Consider the following 7,373-nt stretch of genomic DNA (forward strand, 5'->3'; position numbering starts at 1 on the left):
CCAGGTACCTTTGAGATCCTGGATCCCTACTAATCTTGCAGGCAGCAGATTGGTCAATCAATGTCACAAGGTAGCTCCCTTGTGCAGGAAGCTGCTTCTCTTGGTGGGTGTCAGACAACTATGCTTTGGCAGCCCTAGCCCTGGGGCTTATATGTGCCTACAACAGTGGCGTACCATGGGTCTCTGGTGCCTGAGAGCCAATGCTTGCTTTTAAACTCCACCCCCCCCATCTACAGCCAATCACCAAGCAGAGTGGGGGGTGCTGAACAGTTGGGTCTGAGCCTGGAAACACCACTGGCAAAAACAGACATGCTGGCAGTGAAACTGGAAGTGCCGCCAGTGCTTTTCTGTGCTATTTCCAAATACCTCCCAGAGGGCCTAGCCAGCACCCCCCCACCAGGCCAGCACCCTGGGACCATTGGCCTCCCCCCCCCCACCATCAGTACACCATTGGCCCAGGGCCCTGCTTCCTTCTGGGCAGCTGACCATGTGCAGGTGCCTGCTAACTTCCTCATTAGCCTGATGCCCAATCAACCTGCAGCTGTAAAGCTTTGTGTCACACAGGGCTCTCTAGCCAGGCTACTTCTGCCTTTAAAGGAGCAGGTTCGCCTTAGTGCCCTGTAACAGTGACATTCTGCTGCCTAAATGCCTCAAAAGTTAGGATGCTATGCTTGTAAACAGGAGGTTATTGCTGTACTGTGGGTGTTATGATACCTCCCTGAAGGTGCTGCATTGTGGTGCTGTACCAAATGCGGGGATAGATGCCTATTACTATTCTTAAGTGAGCAGCATGCATTCCACTGCAACACCAGTGAACAGACCTGGACTCTATGGCAGAGGAGCCATGATTCCACTTCCTCCTTGACCTTTTTGAGACAGCCAGTGAACCTCAGTCATTAAAAATAACCCCTGAATTATAATGCTTGTAGAGACCATAATTGTGCCTGATTGCTAAGTAAGATTACTGAGGACTGGGTGAGGGAGACATGGCTCTTTACATCCCTGATCCACTACACATTGTGGAAGCACTGAATATAATCTGGTCTTTAACTGTATTACCCCAGGTCCTTGTATCCATGACAGACCTTATGAAAATATTTCTTTATGCGCTACCTTCCTCTCCTAGGTGGCTTTTTTTCTATTCCTCAGTTGCCCGTGATATCCTGCATTCCACTAGGCAGCAAGGAGGTAGAGTACTGCCTAAACTGCCAACTTAAAACATTTTAATATTTTTAAGGAGTATTTTAATTCTGTAAGATGCTGAGCCCTCTGCTGGGGTTCCTGGAGGATCCAGGACCCAGGGCTACCTACTAAAACACATATTTCTGCCTCTGGGGGGTGGAATCAGCATTATTGTTTTATCAGGTAATGAAGATTCTCCCCTAGCACAGGTGGTACAGTTCTGCTTGTGAATGCTTATTGCTAGCTTAGTGCTTGTGAGTGAGGGAAGTTCTGTTGTTGCTGTAGGCAACATAGCCAGAATCATGAAGTTCTGGGAGGATACTGCTTGTTTTTCTTGTATCAAGATAACACATTATCATAAACTAGTGTGCATTTGGGTAATTTAGTGTTAAATACATTTGAAAATGGATGAGGGAATGCACGGTTATTAGAATTTTTAAGTTAAACGTGCCTGCCATCTTTTAAAATATAATTTAGGTTCTTCTTTTTTTAGGCTCCAGCTTTTAAGTGAACAGTCAGAACATTATACTGACCACCAGGGGGGAGCCTATATTGTTTTTAGAATGCAAAGGCAAAAAACTGAGACAGAGAATAACAAGCAACTAAAAATATTTCAGTAGCAGTTGTGACATGCCTTCACTCAGCAATGCATGACTAAGGGTTATACTGCAAATGTTCAGTTAGTGAAAGGTTAAGTTGTGAGTTACTGAGCTGTAACATACATATACATATATTCAGAAGGGAAGGGCTGAGAGCTCTTCTCTTGCCTCAGTCTCGTCCCAAGTTTAGTAAAAGGCTGATGGTAACAGGCTTTGTTTTCAGAAGTCTCAATTAGCTTTACATATAGAGCAGGCACTTAAGCTACTGCACATTTGCCATTAGCTTATTTCCAATAGAGAACAGAGAAGAGAAGACATATATCTCTATAAATGGAATAGAGGTATTTTGGGAGGGACAACAACAATTGAGCATATGGTCTAATAAAAGCATGTTCCCTAGATCCTACAACAATGAATAAGCTCAGAAAATGTCATGAAAAAAATCAGACTTTACATATGGTCTATACTGTTTCTTCCACAGTGAGAAGAGGCAGGAAGTATTTGGGAGTGGGAGAATTACATTTTGGTTGCTGGTTCTCCATAAATATAACAAATAATTATAATACTTCATAATAGAATGACTAGATCTGTTCAAAATCCAGTTTCAAAACATGTAGGTAATGTCTCAAATCCCCCATCAGGTTTACCTTAATAAGAGTGAAATTTACTCTTATGCAAAGAGCCAACATAGAGCCTAGGCATCAATTTCATCCGCAGAGCTTTTTCCAATTTAAGATATGTCGGCTCTCCATAAATGTACATGGGCACAGCTGAAGTTCTACACACTGTATGCACACATATACTAACTTCCTACCCATGTCAAAAGGTTAAAGGTCTGCCTAAATCTAGCAGCCCATTGGGCTAGTGTGGTTAATCCATACCACCGTCTCTAGTCAGTAACACAAAATAGGGTGGTGTGGGCAGCATCGTATCCAGTCCAAATGACCAGCAACCATTGGAAAACATCTGAGGTAGGGATGAAGCTTGTATCATTGGAGTGATGATGAGCTATCTTAACTACTCTGCCACTGCACCTTTATCTACTCACCCAGTCCCCCTATACTTTCCTAAGCTGTAGATATGAACATGAACAAGGCTCTTCCATCCAATAGCTTGTCTACAATGTGTGTGGAGTTGATGGGGAAAGGGACAGTGGGGAGAAATTGCATCACTCCACCTTGCAGATGAAGCAGAATTGTACCTCAGGCTGTTCTACAGAGACTGTTCTAGCTCAACGACTGTCATAAGCTCAACAGCCCACTCACTAGACCCTAGACAAGCAACCTGTACTGTGGCAGATTTTCCTGACCTTTTTGCTTCCTTTATGCTGCCACACAGCAACTTGCATAGATCTGTGTGCTGCACTGTGTGGAGCATACACATTCCATAGAGAAGATCTCCACATATGCAGTAGAATTACATGAATTCTACTTTACGGGTAATGTAGCCTTGGATGAGTGGCCTGGATTTTAATTGTCCTGCACATATAGCATATTCAACTCTTCCCAGAAACTGGAGGTAGAAACAGTCTGTTATTCCATCGTATATGTGTCTGTACCTAATGCACATTGCTTTGTTCAGCACATGTATCACAAATTGTCCAATGCAATTTTTAATGACTGAAGCAATGGGGCTGTCATCCCTTGCCTCAGGGAAGACTCAGCTGGACTCTCTTGTCTTAAGAGAGACTTTATGCATACTGTATCTATTCAATGAATCTGCGGAGAGTGAAAACAGTTTTTGCATCTGTGCTGTTTCCCAATCCAGCCTTTAAAGAATGGAAGAGATAAGAAATTGAACCTTGTAAAGAGGGATGGCAAGTTGAACAGCCTTGTACTCTTGCCTTTGAAAAGAATTTTGCCAGCAGTTTTAACATAGAGTTTCTACTTGTGGTAGCCAGCTGAGGTTGCTAACTTGACTCTCCAAAGTGCACTCTAGGCATCCAGCCTCAATTATTTGAATAGATTTTCCCATGGGATACTTTCATCATTTAAATAGCAAACCCAAATGCAATCTCATTCACCTCCAAATTGCCTCGTCTTTCTGATGGCTTCTATGTTGGCTTTATGAAATAATACTATTAGAGAAGAAGATCTGTGACAAGAACACAAAATCAATCAATTTAATATAGGAGCAGACACAACAAAGAGTTGTTTGTGTTTTTAAACGGTCACAGCTGCCTTACACTTGTGCTTATATAAAATGTAGTGTTCCTTTTGCCCCATATTCCTTATACTGTCATGAATAACCATTCTAGATTTTTTCAGAGCCTGGGGAACAACAAAGGGAAAAATATTCTCACATATCCATTCACATTAGTTGACATCATATTTCTGAGCAGGAATTTAGACTGTGGCACAAGTTAATAGCAAAAGGGATGAGACGATGGACACTGAATTTCAATTGTTATGTGGTTATTGGCCTTTTTGAAGTTTTTTCACCTCATTTGCTTGATGCTGTCTCACCAAATGCTATTCCTACAGGTCGTCTTTGACCTCAATTTCAATTTAATTACTTCCCAGCAAAGGGTCTTTCTCTGCTAACACTTCTAACCTGGTTAATAAACACGCACAGGACTGATTTTATAAAATAATTTGCAACATTAGGTCTCTACTCCACCATTAAAAATATTAGCTGTGCCTGTGATACAAACGATGTAATAAAAAAATCATTCATGAAGTTTTCACTAGCACAGCATAAACTGCCAAAGGACTGAAGGTCCAATTTGTTTGAGATATTATGAAGGTTATTTTAACTTCTTGGATCTAAACCCTGGATTGGAAACTACAATTGTACAAATGTTGTGAAATTCATTTTGTGACATTTTTTGCAATTCTCCTTCTGTGTACGTTGAGATTTTACATAAATGTAATTTGATGAGAAAACTGCAATTTGGTTGTAAAAATATGCAAAAAAATTAACATGCCAAATCAGTACCGAGATGGTATAGATATAACCTCCATTTTCAGCACAGGGATCAGGCAATCCTTGCGTGTGTGTAAAGATAGTTTATATCAAATGCACAACTGATATTTAGTATATGGGAATGTTCTTTCAGACTTTGATGGACATTTCAGTGAGCTGAGTCAATAACATCTGAAATAGTATAAAATCAATGATCAAGCCTATTCCACATAATTAATATAATCCACACAGTATTTTGATCAGAAATGTAATAAAGAAACTTCATCCCCAAGTAATGGCCTTGCACATGGCAGGGCCAGCTGCTGCACTGCTGGTGGTAGCAGCATGGCCAACCACCCACTATAGCAGGAGTTATTTATGTGCCCTTTCTCCACTCAAGGTAGTGCCCAGGGTTCCTGCCCCAGTTGCTTCCCCTTCAGTTGTGCTACTAGCGTCAATCCAAATTTACCTCTGCTACGCTGCCCCAAAGCCAGCAGCTTAACTCATGTCAGTGATACCTTTCAATTCCATGAAAACAAACTTCAGTGGTTTTATACTGTAACACGGGGCTGCTCGGGGCCGATCGCTGCGCAGCCCTCCCACCTGTTCTTGGGCTAACTGCCAGCCTTCTTGTCCATCACACCTTGATCTTAATAATTAATTAATAGATGAAATTAAGCGGGAGGCTGCCCATTTTCTGCCCCGCTGCCAGGGGGTGCTATCTGTGGCTCCATTCCTTCCCTACACCGCAGCCCAAGCCTCGCAGATGACATCATGATGTTCCGATACGTGTCAGTCCCACATGATGGGCCCCAGAATCCTACTGTAGGATTGCACCTGGGTTCCTCCCTTCAGGCGGACTCTGCCGCAGTCAGACTGGGCCACATATCTCTCTGCCACCAGTTCCCCTTTGGGTGTGGTCCCCTCAGCTCCTCTAGCCCTGGCCCACCCCCAGACCAGTCAGGACCCTAGGCCCCTGGCTTTTGGGCATCCCTCTCGGTGGAACCCCTAGCCCTTCTGACCCTCCTGGCCCTGGCCCTGCCCCCTGTCTGGGCCAGCCAAGGGGAACTCTGACAGGCCTCAATGTATGACTTGTACTCTTTTCCTGGGGTCCCCCTCTCTGGGTCCTCCTTCACAGACATGGGCCCCAGGGTACCTCACACCACAACTGGCACCTCAGGGTCTCACAAGGGACTCTCATTCCCCACCTAGGCAGCATGTCGTGGTGCTACTGCCGGTGTTATTTTTGATCCACACTCTGCCTCCCAGCAATGCAGGACTTACTGGGGTCAGGACTCAGATCTCACTCTGGCTGAGCCCCCATTCTCGCCTCACTGGGCTCCACATCACCCTCTCACTGGGGCTTCCAATCTGTGCCCCCTATTGCTGGGGCTCCACAGCACTGCCCTCCCAGTTCTCATCACAACCCCCTCACACTGGGGCTTCTCATCACAAGTGCTGCCCCCTCTCACTGGTGGTTCTCTGTGCGGCCCCTTCTCACTGGGGCACCCCATTGTGGCCTCCAGTTCTCTGGCTCTTACTCACTGGGGCTCCTTATCACTGTCCCCTACAATACCTCCCTTACCTCCAGATGAAACTCAGCAGACCTCTAGCCAGGCAGTGTTGTTGCCTGGCCTCCAGCAGCCAAACTGCCTTGTTTATATGGGCCTCCCTGAACCTAAAATGGCTGCCCTCATTAGGCATCTGAGGGGCTGCCAGCTCCAGGGCCTTAAAGTGGCAGGAACATACAGTGCCCTGCCACACATACATATTGGCATGAGATGGTAGAAGGAATTCACACATTGGAAGGAAAACTTCACAGGAAATTTGCAGAGAGTCTAGATTAATTTAAACCAGCCCACTTCATACTTAGGATCAGAAAGATACATACGTATACATTTTGTGCCTAATATTTGTTGCAGCAAAACAATCATATCCATTGAAGGAGGCTAGGCCACTGACGACTTGGCTATATAACTCACACAGCTGATCAGTGGATCGGTAGCAGAGCAGGAAATAGAACCCAAATCCCATGCCCGTGTTCAACTCCCCAGGAGCATGCAGATACACAGACTTTTTACTTCAATGCATGGAATCACAGAAAATCCCTGTGTGTGATGCATTAGTGCCTGAATAGCAAACTGGCAGAGCCCCTTTTATCTTCCATGACATGTTGCCTGTTCAAGAGTCATTTGTTTGACTGATATTTTTTTTTTCAGTAATCTATCTTCCTCACAAAAAAAGAACTGGGATTTGCAACTGTTCTCTGTATCCTTGAGTTAGCAAAGTTTGAGAAGTTGGCTAGCAAAAACATATCTTCAAAAAATTTAGGCTAGGGACAGACATTATACATAAACCAGTTTAAGTGATCAGAAACTTGTTTAAATCTGTAACAGAACAGATGTTCAGTACACACAAACAAATTTGAAAATGGCTCAAACTGGTTTGAGATAGACCTGGTTGAATGTAGTATCAGACTTAACTGATTTGGGTCAAACCGGTTTATGCAATGTCTGCCCCAGACTCCTTCCTGGTTTAAGTTAAACCAGAGTCCTCCAGCATTCCAGATGTTTTGAGGGGCTATCTGCTGGAGCAGAGCAGGGATGGCCTCACTGCTCTCTTTCCTAGCCAGAGCACTATCACTGCTTTGGCTGGCTAAGAGACTGCAACAGCTGCCAGGCTTCCTCC

This window comes from Crocodylus porosus, unplaced genomic scaffold (assembly GCF_001723895.1).
Source record: "Crocodylus porosus isolate Cpor-Errol unplaced genomic scaffold, CroPor_comp1, whole genome shotgun sequence".
Classification (NCBI taxonomy): Eukaryota; Metazoa; Chordata; order Crocodylia; family Crocodylidae; genus Crocodylus; species Crocodylus porosus.